Genomic DNA, 16,337 nt, shown 5'->3' on the forward strand with positions numbered 1-16,337 from the left:
GTATACATGGATAATTACAGGGGTGGTCATGACAGAGCGGTACGAAAATGAAAAAAAAAAAAAAAAAAAAATCAGACCTGAAAAGCCCAACAAAAAAAAAAAAAAAAGAAAAAAAAGAACGAGATCCTCTGCGCCTGCTGTTCCAAAAAGAGTTTCAGTTCTCTTGAGCTGTCAAGTTTTTTCTTTTCCCTTCTCTCGTATCTTTAGATACTATTAGAGAGAGTCAGCTGATACCGTAGTATACAGCCTTGAGGGTATAGGGGCCGACGGTGGTGCGTGATAAATCGGGAGAGAATAAAAAAAAAAAACAGGCGCTACACGAGAAAATAGATGTTATGCATCACAGGCAAAAAAAAAAAAAAAAAAAAAAAAGAGCTCTTCCCCATATATACAAGAACGTGATCGCTACCAGAGATTATCGAATCTTCTTTTTCTTTTCTTTTTTCACGACTTTTATATCCCTTCTATGTCTCTCTCTCTCTCTCTCTCTCTTTTCGGGACAAGAAAGTGTAGGCTAAACTCTTTTTTTTTTTTTTTTTTTTTTTTTTTATTTTGGAAGACAAAATGAACAACATTTAGATATACGCAAGACACATAGGCAGAACATTCAAAGGTGTTATTTTTCTTCCTTTCCACTTCATATAATGACATTATCTTCCCGAGTCTTTTTTTTTTTTTTTTTTTTTTTTTTACGACTCTTTAAATGTCGTGACGGACGCTATATGGCCCGATCATTATCCTTCACTTCGATTCCATAGTGAATAGGCGTTTTTTTCTTCTTCTTCTTCTTCTTCTTCTTTTAGATTTTTTTTCTTTTTTTTCTTTTTAATGTTTATTTGTGTGGATTTGCTTCTCTCTTTTGCCTCTAACCCCGTGGAGTTTGGTTGCTGTTCGTTTTGGCTAGTTGATGAGGTTTGAAATTTTTATGGGCTGACGGGTATATTGCTCGTCCAGAGAGTCCCGACATCTCCTAAAAACTTCCCCCCTCCTGGTAACCGAAAACCTATATAGGAGTATATATCAGTTGACTGCACGCGAGTTAAAGCGTTTAACAACGCACACCTATAACCGACGGATTGAATTAGAACTCTTGTTTTTCCCTTTTTCTTTTTTTTTTTTTTTTTTTTTTTGTTTTTATGTCTTTTTCGTTTTGGGGCTCTTTAAACGTTTTTGCTTATTTTTAGACTGCGCTTGCGTGCGGGCTATTTTTGTGTTGCGTAAAATTGACGTTCTAGCGCACTGGACGACACTGTCATCTGGCGGCGTATAAAAGAACTGAACCTATTTTTTTAAAACTTTCGAGGATTTGCATTTGATAGCGCAATTTGAATCAACGTCAATATTTTTTTTAAAGGTGGATGAATTGGGATTTTGTTTTTTAATTCGAATTTCCAATTTCGTGAATGTTGTTTATCGCCATCTAACGATGACAACAGCAACCGCTTTTAGGGTTCCACTTGTACTGGCGCACTTGGACCGACGTAAAAGGGCGGGAGGGAATAAGGGTCATCTTTTCCGGATGAAGAGCAATCCATTTGCGTTGAAGGCTGCCGCTTAAAGATGGATCAAGTTTTCCTGTTCCGCTTGGCATTCATGAAAAAAAAAAAAAAAAAAAAAAAAGACGACGATCGTTCATAACCACTTTCTTTGGATTCTCGAAGGACGTACTTCCATAAAAAAAAAAAAAAAAAAAAAGATTCCCCCAAAAATGTTGCTTGACAATTCATCCACGACCTTGCGTGGCTCAAAACCGGTAGTAGTAGTAGTCTACACCGCCATACGATGGTAATGATGACGCATCAATAGGAATATTATAAGTATCCTCTCTCGTATAGCTCGATGGCTTATAATGTCCACCGTCCAAAAGTAAATAGAGAAAGAAAGAAAGAACCTCGTTGAAAGAAGAAGAAGCGCACCGATCGATGGACTGATGACTAGATTATCGAGATGATGCGGGATGATGCGCGGCCAGTTGGATACACGCGGACGCCACAACCGAAAGAGATCACAACACTTTGCGCCAGCAAACGCGGAGGGAAAGGACCAAGCGGGTTTCCCAAACTGCTGGAGGGGTTGGAAACAAAAAAAAAAAAAAAAAAAAAATGTGTGGACAGCCCGGATGAAGAATTTATACGAACGGCATGCACGCACCCATATAAATGTGATTCCATCATTGCGCGAAGAGACGGTTATGAGGGGAGAATTGAAGGCTATCCATCACAACAAAAGCGCAGATCTGCCCGATTGCATAACTCGATCAGGAGCCGGCCAAAAATCGGGAACGTCGGGCAACCAAGCCAAGTGGAAGGGAACTTCTTGTTTTCATTTGTGAGAGTGATTCTTAGGAAAGAGGCGTGATTTTCAACAGGGCAAACAAACATGCAAATCAGTTTGTTTTTGCTTTTCCAAAGTTTCTTTTTTTTTTTTTTTTCTTTTTCTTTTTCTTTTTTAACAAAATCTGTAAAGGAACAGCATTCCTGAATGTTATTGTTACATGTGGAACTCGTTTGACAACGTGCAAAAGCGTGACATATCGTTTCGTCGTCGTCGTCGGGTCGTGCGTTCTTTTCACGGGAAAACGTTTGCTCCGTTTTGGAACTAGCGTCTACACAGATGCCGAGAGTCGCCACGGTTGGAATGCCGTCGCAAACTGTTTGCTCTTCCGCTTCTCGGGACAAAGTCGTCCGTAGTCAGCGATGGAATGTAAGCAAAAACAAACAGACGAGAAACGCCTAGTGATTAATGAACGTCGAAAAAAAAAAAAAAAAAAAAAAAAAAAAAAAAACTTTCCAAAACTGATCGATGGTTTGTGCTTGTCGGTCCAGCTCTCTCAAGATGGCGAAAAAAAAAAAGCAGCGAGAAAAAAAAAACGTAAACAGGAAAGCCATTTTTATTTTTATTTTTTTTTCGTTCTCTTTTCGTGTATCCCTGTTTTATGTCACTTGCCACGACGGCGCCTGTTTAGCAACAATTCCAAAAGCCAGCATCTCCATAGGGTGCGGAGAAGGGGACATCTTTCTTGCGTGTGTACGTTCGTTGGCGATCGACCGATAGGAGACCTTACACACACATACATTGCGGATGGGTAAAGAAGAAAACAAAAAAAAAAAAGAATGGGAAATTGGAAGTGTGTTCTTGAGCCAGAAAAAGAACCCCCCATCAGAAAAAAAAAAGGGAGGCTAACTTATGTATGAGGCACAGTTTGAAGAGCCAAAGAAGAACGAAGGACTTAGGTATTCTTTGATACCTCTCTGGTTTTTGTTCGTCTGCTGCGCCTTTAAAGGTTAAGATTATTCGGGACCGTCGGGATGAAGAGGAAGTCAGATAGACGCGCTCCCCACCCCCACCAAAAAAAAAAAAATGAATAAAAATAGGGGTAGAAGTAGGGAAGGTCGATGAATACTCATCCGTTGAGATGGATGGCCGAACGACACCAAACCGCGTCTCAAATCCCTTAGACACGGACGCTCTTCCGTCCGGTTCGATCTGCCGCCGAGGTGGCGGGCTTGTGTAGCGGGCGGCAGTCAATCCCCTCCGGACATCCTTCATCCCAAACTTGGCCACCGTCTCCGGCTTTATTCTTCCAATATTTTTTATTATTTTTTTTTTTTTTCGATTGAACTAAAACAACATACTCTTTTTTTTTTTAAATAATTAAATATTCATTTTTCCCATGTTGATGCGACCGTTGGTCCCTAAAAATTTGTTTTGACGCCGTACCATTCCATCCGCCGTTTTCATTTTTGAATTTTGAATATATATATATGTATATTTTTTTTTAATCAGGAATAGTTATATAGGAGGGTAAAAAAAAAAAAAAAAAAAGTGCAAAGCAAGTAGAGCAACTGTGAGTGAACATCAGTAAGCACTTCGACTCGGCTAGCGCTCCGTTAACGGGAGGGGGGGGGGGGTTCTCGTGCATTTACACGCGGGCGACGTGATCACGGATCACTGGGGCGGTGGCTGCTGTACTCTTTCTGCCGAACATCAATCAATCCTTTTTCCTTTTTTTTGCCCTCCTGCCTCCTCAACTACCCTCACTAACTCTTTGGTCTCCCTTTAATTTTTGATTGAATGACGGATGGAGTGCTATACACAAACCACTGCCGCTCTTACATACGCATTTCCTCTCTCTTTCTATACATATATATATATAGATTACGGTTCACTTACGTTTTCTTTTGCTCTGTTTAGTTTTTTTTTTATTCCATATTGGTCCTTACTGTGTTTTTTTTGTTTTTTTTTGGTGAATGGTGGGCACTTTATTGTTGCTCGCCATTAAGTCACGCATTATCCGATTCGTCACTTTCACGAACTTTTCCCTTTGCTTTTTCACGCGTACAAAATGCGAGCCGCTTCATCGGGGAAGGTAACACGATCAATTTGATTTGAATTCGAGAAAAAAAAAAAAAAAAAAAAAAAAATTCTGGGTACGTAAAATGAAAGACATTTCGCTTGGGAAATGGACCAGCTGATTTCAATCCGTGGACTATCAGAGCAACTGCAAACATACACGCGGAAAAAAAAAAACATATCCAAGTTGCACGCGTATTGACTGTATGCACAACATACGTATGCGTGTGTATTCTTCTATAACCCTGTTTGCATATCAATCAATTGCTGTCGAAACTTCTTTTTCTACGACGCCACGCGTTACCAGCAAAAAGAAGAAAAAAAATATTGGATTCGCTTCTTTTATTTAAATTCAGGGTATTTTTTTTTTTTTTTTTTTAGACGTTCAGATGATAAGAGCTACCATCGTATCACAAGATGCGGTTGTATTTATTTTTTTTTTGAATTACCCCAAGATTTTTCTTTTTTTTTTTTCTCTGTGTGTGTGTGTGTGTGTGTCCTGCTTTGGAAGTCGGTGCTACTCTTGTGCCAGAAAGTCTTACGAGTCAGGGGCGTTTCGAGTCAATGATTTTAAATGGCCACATCACACAGAGAAAAGAGAGAAGGAACTCGTGCACTGTGGCGCTCTCTTTTTTCTTCTCTATATATAATGCGACAGATCACGAATCATTCCCATTCAAATCCTCCCACCGAGGCTGGGCCCTCCTTTTTTTTTTTTTTTTTTTCATCTTTCTACGCCGTGTTCGTGTGTGTGTTTATAGTTTCTATACATACAGTTGATTGAATCGGTCTTGCTTGAATACCGCCAATGGGTAGGAGGGAGAGGGGGGGGAGGATGCTGAAACGTAGGAGGAATATTCTTACTACTTGGAGAATTTACGAGCGATTGACCGTTCAAGCGGCACGTCGGCATGCTTGTGTCGATCGTTTCCAAACGAAAACAATATCTAGCAAAACGCGCAAATCTTCTCTCTCTTTTTCGCTTGAGCATTTTCTTTCTAAAACAAAACAAAAAACAATTTTTGTAGTTCGTAAAAAAAAAAAAAAAAAAAAAAAAAAAAGAAATTGAATCGAATATGGATGAAGTGTAGTGCTGGAGCGCATGTGCTTGTAGACAAGCTACGTCTAAAGCGGATTAGAATGCTCAGCGTTAAAGGGGGGGGGGGCGAAATTATTCTGAAAAAAAAAAAAAAAAAAACAAGGGGAAAAATAAAAGGAAAGGAAAGGGTAGAAATATGCGATGTTTCTTCAACACCTTTGACCGAAGGGATTATTATTCAAATGAACGTTGCGTAAGGTTCCATCAGCGTGAAAGTGTCGTGAAAGTTGTACGGGAAAAAAAACAAAACAAACAAAAGCCCGGTGGCATATTTCTCGTTTGAAAAGGCTTCCCAATGTAACAAAAGCCTTCTATCATTGTTCTCGCTGGACGAGCAGTGATTGATCCAATTGTTGTTGGCACCTGCCGACTCTTTTGACGTTGAAGAGATTCCATTTTTTTTTTCTTGTTCTTTTGAACACACTGAAAAAAATAAAAAAAAAAGAAAAAAGAAAGGGGAAAAGTTTTGGAAAATTTCGTTTGCAAGAGCGGAATAGGATTAGGGGGTTTACACAACAACATCGTGTCCAATGTCCAGATTTTTTTTTTTTATCCTTTTTTTTTCTTTCTTTTTTCTTTCTTTTCTATTTACCCTCTCCCACATCTTGTTGCTCGTGGACGAACATCATTCCATTACTCGGTGGCGATCGTTCAGATGGCAGAGCGGATTAAATCCGCCCATAGCGACAGTATTTACGGCGCTTGGATATGAAAAGCGTACAGCGTCCGAGATGAGCAAAGGGGATTTATTTATTTCCCTCCAAAAAGTATGCGGCGAAATGTATTTAGATAATGGCGTACCAGTGCAGACGCGTGCCGAGTGAAATGAAATGGAAACATTTCTTTCAAAAAGAAAATGAAGTTTATTACATTTCGTCGGCTATTTCTATTTATTTTTTATTTTTTTTTATTTTATTTTGACTCGCTGTTTATTAGTTATACATTTTTAAAAAATCGGCCAACCAGAAAATAGTGGCACATTTCACGGCTGTGTCTTTTGTTTGCGCAAAGAAAAGGAGGATATGCAAATATACTCCGCCCAGTTGGTCGGCGTTCCCACGAAGGGTCTGGACAATTGCATTTTGTGGTCAGTTTGGAAGGGAATCGGTTGGATTGTACTACAATAGTTTTATTTTATTTTATTATTTTTTTTTTTCTTATCAATTTCTCTGTTCTCATGCGAGTGCGGGCGAGCGTACTCCTCACCCAATCCTATCAAAAATTTGAAGGCATTTTGCTGGACGACCGGACGAGATGGGCGCACATAAAACGGGGAAATTGGAGAAATGGAGAAGGGAATGAAAATGCTTGCTCCTCTTTTCTTTTTCTTTCTTTTTTTTTTTTTTCTTGTGTGTATCTTCTCTTGCCGATCACGAACCCGTGTTCACGGGGGTGGCCGGAGTTCTTGAAGGGAGAAAAGCGGAAGGAAGGAAATGCGGTATAAAAAAAAAAAAACACAAAAGAAAAAAAAAAAAAAAGGGGGAAGAAAAAAAAAAAAGAATAAGGTGGCAGGAATCGATCCGTGACAAGCATCTGGTCCTCTCAATGCTCTAGTCTCTTCTTCTCTATGTGATGTGTGGATGGAAGGCAGCCTCGTTTCTGATATAATCCGACAAGATAAAGAAAGAAAAAAATAAATGTGAGCTCCCGTAGCCCCCAAAAAACGAGAGAAAAACCCAAGTGAGAAAGAAAGAAAGAAAAAAAAAAAAAAGATCGTCACAGATATGTGTGGTCGGAGGTATACATCCGCTTCTACTTTTTTTTTTCTTCTCAATTGCTTTCTTTCTTGGGGAAGAAAAAAAAAAATGGACGTCAGAAGTGCCGTCGGATGGGACTATCCGGAATTGAAGTGTTATTCTTCTATTAGATTGGATGAACATTTCTATATTTTTTTTTCTTTTCCTGGAAAAAAAAGGGGGGGGGGGGTGCCGTCCCTAAAGATAACAAAAGCGTGTCGCTGTTTGGATTGAGTTTTTTTTTTTTTTTTTTCCAATTCAATAGAGATCGGTCAATTTCCTCTGCCGTCAGAAGTTAACACACACACCTTGTCATAACATTATAATCAGTCAAAAGGCCCTCCCAGCTGACTTTCTCTTTGAAGACACTTGTTTTGTATTTTTTATTTTTTATTTTTTTGGGTGGAGGAACGTTTGATTTGGATGTAGAGCTGGTGGATGTTTCATCTCCCAGATGCATTTGGAATATGTATTTTTTTTTTTTATTTTGAAAAAAAAAAAAAGGGATATGCTTGTATAGACGTCGAAAGGAGGGGGGGGTATCTCTCTAACTGCAAGCTCCTCCCACACAATCAGTCACGAGCCGAGCGTTTAGTAAAAATACGAGGGAGGTAGTAGAAGAAGAAGAAGAAGATGCGAACAAGGAGAGACAGAGACGGAATGGCAGCAGGAAAATGTTTGAGAGGGTTTGGGAAATGACTGCGTTTTCCTTGTTGAGGAGGGACCGAAGAGCGTCGATGACGCGATCCTTCTATCCGGAAGGGAGGGGGTTTGGAGAGGGGGGAAGCATCCGCTGAATCATCCGACAACTTGGGAAACCGTTTTCCACTTAGATTCCTGGGATTTCTTTTTATTATTCTCTTTTTTTTTTCTTTTTCGCCAAGTCGTTAAAGAGCCAACGGTTCTTAATTAAACGAACACCGCATCATTTCTCTCCCTATCTCATTTGAATTGCAAAATTTCTTTCCTCCACATTCGGGACGGGGGGGGGGGGAACTTCTTCTCAGTTCTATTTGCCATGGATATTCGCTCCAGCTAGTCAAGCGATTTCTCAAACTGATTTTGTTTCCTTTTTACATTTTCTGTTTACGGTACGACGTAAACGAGAATAAGAGCCTATTTAAAACACCATGACGTTTCTTTTTTTTTTTTTTTTTTTTTTTTTCAAAAACAACGAAGTAATAATAAACACATAAATATGAATCGTCGTAACACACACAAAAAAAAACAATCGTTTTGTCTCAAGACGACACAGCCGCCCCATCTTTTTTTGTTTTTGTTTTTATCTGTTCCACGGGCTTTTGAACAACGACTTCCCTATTTTCTTTTTTCTTTTTCTTTTTCTTTTTCTTTTTCCTCTCTTACTACCTCTGATTTAGGATGGCGATAGTTGCGAAGCCCGAAAAAAAAAAAAAAAAAACTTTTAGAGATGGGAGGCAATGAAGAAAGCCGACTGTGCGCGTCTTTGATTCCGAGCGTTGATATCATCAAGCGCCTTCTTTCTCCTCTTTTCTTTTTCTGTTGTGTTTGTGTTGCGGTTATTTCGTGCGCCCGCTTGATTTGGAATATATAGGGGGTTAAAAAAAAAAAAAAAAAAAAAAAAGAAATGGGACAAATGGGTTCCATTCAAACGGCTGTGCAGGCTTCTCGTTTTTTTTTTTATAGCTTTACTAGTCGTGTGCCGGAGGAACAAAACTTGGCTTTAAAAAAAAAAAAAAAAAAAAAAAAGAGAATAATAAAAGATTGCGGCGAAAAGGGAAAAGGATCTCTGACGAATTCGTCGTCAAGAATATCATACGCAGCATTAAATAGCTAGAAGGGGAGGGGGGAGGAGGGGTGGAGATCGGTAATATACGCACGCAAATAAAAGAAAAAAAATGTATCTAAATAAATCAGACGAAAGGGCGCATAGACACAGTGACCCTATTCTGCTACTAGCGGATTTAAAGGCTTTGTTTTCGATCAGACAGAGAGCCACATCATCGGCTACAATTCCCCCCCCCCAACCCCCTACCTCCTCTTCTGGGTTGGATGACCAAAATAAGGGACTGGAAGGTGGCGAACTGTTCGGCGGGGAGGGGTTGAAAAATAAAAGCCGAGAAAGAAGAAGACGCAGCGCAGTTTGATCGCTTGCTCTTATATTCAGCAGTAACAATAACAGAGAGGCGAAAATAAAAAAAAAAGCGTTAACAAAGTGTGACGTGGCAGCTTTCTTGTTTGACTTGACAGCCGGATCAAACGCGGGAGAGAGCCTAGAGCCGCTTCTCTTGGTATTCAGTGGATGGTACACGAACCCTCTTACTTCAATTCCGGATGACACACAGTTCCCCCTTCCCCCCACCATTTTTATTTATTCCGTTTATCTTTTTTTTTTCAGGAGGAAGTGGAATTTAATCCGATATTATACATGCGATGTCTATTTTTTTTCAATTTCTCAAATGTTTGTGTTTGATCAAAACACATTTCATTTTTTTTTTTACGACGAGAGATTCGTATTCCCCGCGCAATTTGATGCCATTCGGAGAAAAAAAAAAAAGAAAACAAAAGTAAAAAATGAACTCGCCGACTGTGTGTCATCCGTAGCGATTTTTTTTTTTTTTTTGAAGATGACTGATGATCTCTGGATTGTGTTTAACGATCATTGCGATTAGTCACGCCGGATTGGAAACACGAGTCGGTTAGCAATAGGAGAAATCAATGGTTCATTAACCAGCGCCGCAACCGGAAATATACTCTGTCCCTTTAATTTATTTGTTTTTTTTTTAAAGCCGAAAAATTTTTGAGACCACAAGTAGAAAGAAAAAATCATCATCATCAATAATATGTTCACGTTACAAGATCTATGTTTTTTTTTTTTCTTCTTCTTCTTCTTCTTCTTCTCCGAGCTTCTGTCATTTCCTTAACGATCGTTGCGGGTATTACGATGACGAAAAATGACAAGCACATCCCAAGAATTAGGTGGCGGAGGCGCTTGTTGGGCACGAAACTAGTTTCCATGTTTGTTTATGACTCGTCGCTTCTACTATGTATAATCCCGTGTCAAAAGCTCATTAGCAGGACATCATCATCATATATCCTTCCCCCCCCCCCTTTTCCAAACACCCGTCCGTATTACATTGAAGAAGAAGAAGAAGAAGAAAAAAAAAGAGGTGGTCGGGAGGTGATGACGATCCTCTCATTAGCTGCCCTTTTTTTTTTTTTTTTCGGAGGCAGGGACAGTTTGTCTGTTGACCCTGCTGATCGCGGGACCGACGACACGATGGTTCACGCCGAGTTTGCTTTTCTCTACGCAAGGGTCTAGACAGAAGGCAGTGAGGTACGGATGTGAGCGAAAGGTATTGGTGTGAAACATAACGGTCCGTGAAGGCGCCAGCTGGGGTGTTGTTTAGTATCTTAGTTATCTTTTCTAAACCATTTTTTTTTTATTTATTTATTATTTTTGGGTCCACCTTTTTGATGTATAGGGGATGATATAGGGAACTGATGACATTTTTGTTGCGTTAACAGTACATTTTTCATCGTGTATTTTCATTTCAAAAATTTGTTTTTGAGCGTTTATTGACGGGAGATAAGGTCATGAATTTCGCTCAATTGAACTCCACCCCTTTTTAAACCCATTTCTTTCTTTTTTTCGGATTTCCCCTCTTTCGTGTTGTTTTATTTTATTTTATTTTTTTTGTTGGTTGTCTTTTTGCCATGACAAACGGCACAGATTGTGCATTTTTATTTCTTGTGACGATGGTTGGATGCGCTTTCCGGAGAGCTGGAAAACGTTTGGCAGTCTACCGCCTAGTACCAGCATGTAGTTTAGAAGTGGGGCTACTATTGTAAATAAATCGAATGAAGCGTAGAAAAAAAAAAAAGGAAAAAAAAAAAAAAAAAAAGATAAAGCTTAGAACTATATCGAGAGAGAGAGTGACTTTGGGTGGGGTTGGTAGGGTGGCGGCCCCAGAACAGCTCAGACACGAATCACTGGTTTATACTCACACATAGCTGGCGAGCACGCACGCACGTACAGCGAGATACTCTCTTCTCCTCTGGTCAACCGAAAATCACACAACACCATTTTTTTCCTTTTTTGTATTGTAAATATAAGCGTAAATGACCTTTTCACCTCTCGGCATTTCTACCACTCCCCCTCCATCCGTTTTTGGACTATCGCTAACTGTGGAAAGGGACAACGCTGCGAACTGAGAAACTAAACAAGAGGCTTCTATCCATTACGTATTTCTTTTTTTTTTCTTTGCCCGTTCAATTTCACAACACTTTGCTATTTTTTTTGTGTGTTCCATGATTTTTCTTGTTCGCTTGTTTTTACTTGTCTTCATTTCTTGCCCTGAAAAAAAAATCTTCTGGGCCTTTTTTTTTCTTTGTTTTCTTCTTCTGCTTCTTCTTCTTCTTCTGCTGCCTCAATCTCTATATCCGGCAAGGCTTTTCGGGCTCCCTTAACTCAATTATCGTCCAGGAGGGGGAGTCACGGCTCTCTGCGCTCTTGCGACTCTTCCGTTTTTTTTTTTGTTTTGTTTGTTTTTTCCAAAAGGGCACTGCTCTTGTTTTTCCGGTTTTTCACAGAACTGCTCGCGCTCTATTCTCTATAAGACATGACCAAAACTGTGAGGGGAGGGACAGGTCAACCAATGTTTACAAACAATACTACTCCAACTATTATATGTGCTGCAACTCGTCTTTCGGTCGAAGGCAAAAAGAACAACAACTCTCTTTTGCATTAACAGCAGACGAAAGGAACAAAAAAAAAAAAACAATTGTACCGAATCTTTCGTGGCGGTTCGTCCCTCTTCACTTTCCTTTTTATTTCGCGTTCGTTTCGATACGGAGAGAGAAAAAAAAAAATGCCATTTTCTATCGATCGGAGAAAAAAAAAAAGGAAAATACTTTTAATTGATTAGAAAAGAGATATGGTGTACATCTTCGATGTATGGTATCGCGACGCTAATAGTTTGGTTGCTAATAGCTACAGTAGACATCAATCGATAAAAGCGCGGGGCGAAGTCGACGTAAGATGATCTTCTTTTTCGACCCCAAAACCTCGCCACTATTGGAGGTAAGGATGTACACAGGTATAAGCTCTACTACCAAACGTAGAGTTAAGGAAATCAGTTCATTATTGTACGGCTGGTGCCGCTGGCATCACGTGTCACCATTTTTGCCAATCATCTACGTAAAAGGTTCCATGTTGTGGGCTTTTTTTTTATTTTTTATATTTTTTTTTCATCTACCGAATCCCAGATGATACTCTTTTCTAGCAATTGATGTGTAATATTGAAAGGGATAGACGAAAAGAAAAAAAAAAAACCTTCCGCGTTATGCTCGTCTCCATCGTCAGGTGTATTTATCGAAGTTTGCGTGAATAAACTAATACGCGTAGGCGATGGGTTGCCCTCAAAATGGAGGTACTTTCTCATGTACTACGTTTTTTTTTTTGCAAAACTCATAGCGCGCGCTGCGACGGATGAAATACATCTCTTAGCGCATTACACCATAATAACCGGACTCGTGCAGCATAAATTCCATGCGTCCCCCCCCCCCCACCCCCGTCTCTCCCTTCTGCAATCGGCCGGATCCTGTCGGGTACGCCAGTGAGTTTGAATATGGCAGATCTATAGCTCATAGTTGCATTGAAAATGTAAGAGGGCCACTACTACCTTGTGTATATGCACGGTTAGACTCAGGGACTCTACAAAAAAAATATAGAAATAAATAGAAAACAACATGGGAGGCATGTACAGCGTGTTGGCGCATATCCATTTCAATCTTTTTTTTTTCTTTTCTTTTTAAACATCTTTCACAATGTTGTGCGTTGCCCGCTTGATCGAGTACCTCTGTCTTCAAGACTTTGTTCTTTCTATCTCTTGGAAAAGTGATTTACTTTGCTCCATTTTTTTTTCCGTTGGTCTGTTGCTCTAGAGTTCATTTTGATGTTTGAAAAAAAAAAAAAAGAAAGAATTCCCTTTAGCGAAACAATGGATGTAAAAACGTAAGGGGATACTTAATTGATTGAGTGGAGATTACACCTGCGCTCCATAGGCATTGTTGGTGTGAAATAATCCCTTAGGAAGAAAAAAGCGAGCGAAGTGCATTTGAATTTTTTTCTCCCTCTTTTGAAAATGAGCTTCTCTCTTTTTCTCGGATAATCACAAAGACTCTCGATTCTTTATTATTATTATTATTATTTTTTTTTTTTTGCACGCGGAAAGACTTCTAGCCTGTCGGCATGTCTCGCTATTCTCCTTCTCTATCACGCAGCGCCACAGCAGCGACGGGAATACTAAAAGGCCATCACGCGCGGGACAGACGACAAGAGCCGAATAAAAGGTGGAACGGCCCCTGCCAGAAAAAAAAAAAAAATAAAAATAAATAATAATAATGGGGAACGAGAAAAGGAAGATGAAGAAATCCAATATCGTAGTAGACAATCCTCAGTTGCTGCTAGTGATGTGTGCTGGTCGTCGGATGATTGCGCGTCCTTTTAACGCACTGCCATATAGTTTGACCCCGGGAAAACATCCTCTTCTTTTCTTTTTTTTTTTAGTATTCATATTTTTTTTTTTTTTTTCTTTTCTGCGCGTTGTATTCCTGCTGTTTATCATAAACAGAGGAGGACAAAAGACGAGAATCAAAGGGGGGGACAGCAGCTTTCTCGTTACGCACGGGATTGGGCTACTTGATGAAAGTGGACAAACGAGTTATTTGTCAGCGATCAGAAATAGTCAATAGAGATCATTTTTTTTTTTTTTTTAATCAGAATTCTATTGACACGTCGCCAGTTTTCTTTTTTTGTTCTTAAGAAATTGATTAAAAGATTTACTCCTTTGGACCACTTCTGCGAATACCCAGACACCTGATGCCTCCAGCCTTCCATTTTTATTTATTTTCATTTGAATGTGGTAGATTTTATCGATTTAAAAAGAGAAAGGTTTTTTCCATTCAATTAGATTTTTCTTGCTCAATTATTTTTTGTTTTCTTGGCTTTTTTTTTTTTTTTTCATTCGTATGCAAATTTTCTTGTTCTTGTCGAACATATCGCAACTGTATCTTTCAGCACAGTCATATGTTTTTTTATTTGCCCTTTCTTTTACGAGTTGCGCAATCTGCCTGGCGTCGCTAGGCGTCGCTCCCGATGTTCGGTTCCTCCTCCATTTCCCTCCCGCTCTGCTTCGCTCCTTCGCCCAGAAGCGACTCAGTCTGCCCGCGGACGGCCAACCGTTCAGACGTTATCTCAATCATTTTTATAATTCCAAGAGCGCGGGCGTAGATGAACAGTTTTCTTTTTTTTTTTCCCCCTAAATATCGAATATTGCCCATTTTCTCAAAATCGAATTGTTCTGCCGTTTCGATTATTACATCACGCGTCAGTCCGTTTTATCGTTCACTGGTGATCGTCACGGTATCGAATGTGATTCGATACGTTTGAATATTAAAGGCAAAACAAACAAGAGCGGCTCCATGGATGCTGTCAGAAGTCCTGAAGCCAACAGGTAGGAAGAGACGAACTTTGGATTTCATTCTTCCCTCATTCTCATTTACTTTTAATATCCATTTTTCCCTTCAACATTCGGAATGTTTGGGGGGGAAAAAATGTTTCATTGTCCAAATGGCCTGATTTTCTACCGGCCACCCCACCCTCCTCATTAGATGTTTTATTTCTTTTCCTTTTCCTTCCTTCCTTCTTTTTTTTTTTTTTTCTTCTTTCTATCACCTCCTTGTGTATAATAATCAAGTGACTTGAGGGCAATGATGATGAAGGCCGTCTCTTTTCTTTGTAGCCCGGCAACGGGCTCACATCGATCCAGCCCTAGCGTCACATACCCAACGTAGTTGCGCGACATAAGAAAAAAAAAAAAAAAAAAAAGTTTTCTTCAACCTGATGGATCATCTCTCTCTCTCTCTCTCTACTCGCGTTCCAAAGATATACCAACTACCGTAGCGACTCTCTATGTATTCTTATGCGTTTGGGCTGTAGCCTATACATCTCCGAGGGACCGGAATGATATCGTATGATATCTCCCTTAATATGCTTTCTTGTTTTTGTTTCTTTTTTTTGTTTCTTTCTGTTTAGACGTTTTCGCTGCTTCTCCATCATCTTTTTTGAGGCAGGGTTTGGCTTGATATATCCGGTTGCCCTGTAAATCGCTGTCGCCTTCTCTTTTTTTGTCTGTGTGTTCCAGTTTCTTTTTTTCTGGAACATAGAAAAACTACGGGTTTTTTTTTCCGTATTGTTCAAATCTTTGGAGACCTTTTTGAACGATACTTCTTTTCTTTTTTTTTTATACATACCGTCGCGTGTGTGTGCAGTATAGAGTGGGTATCACTTTGGACTAATTGAATTGATTATTCATGGAGATAAGTTACGAGAGGAGAGAGACACATTCCGAAACTTGCCTCTTTTTGACCATCAATTATTTCCGAGGAGCTTCCCCATTTGACTCTGAGAGATGCATCCATACGGCTGACTTCCCTTAAACACACATTCCGCATGACATTCAAGTGCGTCGAGAGTCAAACAAGGTTAACGCCAGAAGTAGGGAGTTGGCTCTCTCGAGTGGAATCGACGGAAAATTATTTGATAATTTTCCAAAACGGGCTGAAATCGTCGCACAGAAATGGTCGTTGACGAAAACAATCGATCGTAGGTGTAGGCCCTCGTCCTTCTATTATTGCCCACGTTTGACGAAATCTTTCATTACGTCAATCGGTTTTTCTTTTTCAATCAAAATTAAAGACGAATGCTTGCATTAGGATTTGTTTAAATGTCTTGGGAACTACGTCAAATTCTATTTGAATCAGAACGAAAAAAAAGACAAATTTTAAAGGGCTAGAGTTCTAGGTGCAGCATATAGAGCCGGGAGGGAGCCTGTGCGTAATTGGTTTCTTCTCTCCGACGCGGACTAGATCTGCTTGCCAGTAGTTTACGGGGAGGGAAACGAAAGCAAGAGTCTAGCGTCTACACGGTCCGTCTTTCGCAGCTGCGTTCCTCTCCCGAGACCAAAAAGGGCCAGCAAAACTCGTTGGTCCCGGCTAAAGAACACACACACACACACACACATGTGCCTCTCGTCGTCTCCTATGTGCTCGGCGTTTGTTTTGTTTCCTGCTCCGGCTTCTTATTCATTTTCGAGCTTTGCACAATG

General features: G+C 39.8%; 1 protein-coding gene across 1 annotated transcript in view; it reads left to right on the top strand.

Annotated features, from left to right (window-relative positions):
• The window catches only part of LOC130696813 (kinesin-like protein CG14535), a 67,055-nt gene that overhangs the window by 33,974 nt on the left and 16,744 nt on the right, over positions 1-16,337 (top strand). The gene's annotated exons all lie outside the window — the stretch shown is intronic.

The sequence above is a fragment of the Daphnia carinata genome, chromosome 5 (genome assembly GCF_022539665.2).
Source record: "Daphnia carinata strain CSIRO-1 chromosome 5, CSIRO_AGI_Dcar_HiC_V3, whole genome shotgun sequence".
Classification (NCBI taxonomy): domain Eukaryota; kingdom Metazoa; phylum Arthropoda; class Branchiopoda; order Diplostraca; family Daphniidae; genus Daphnia; species Daphnia carinata.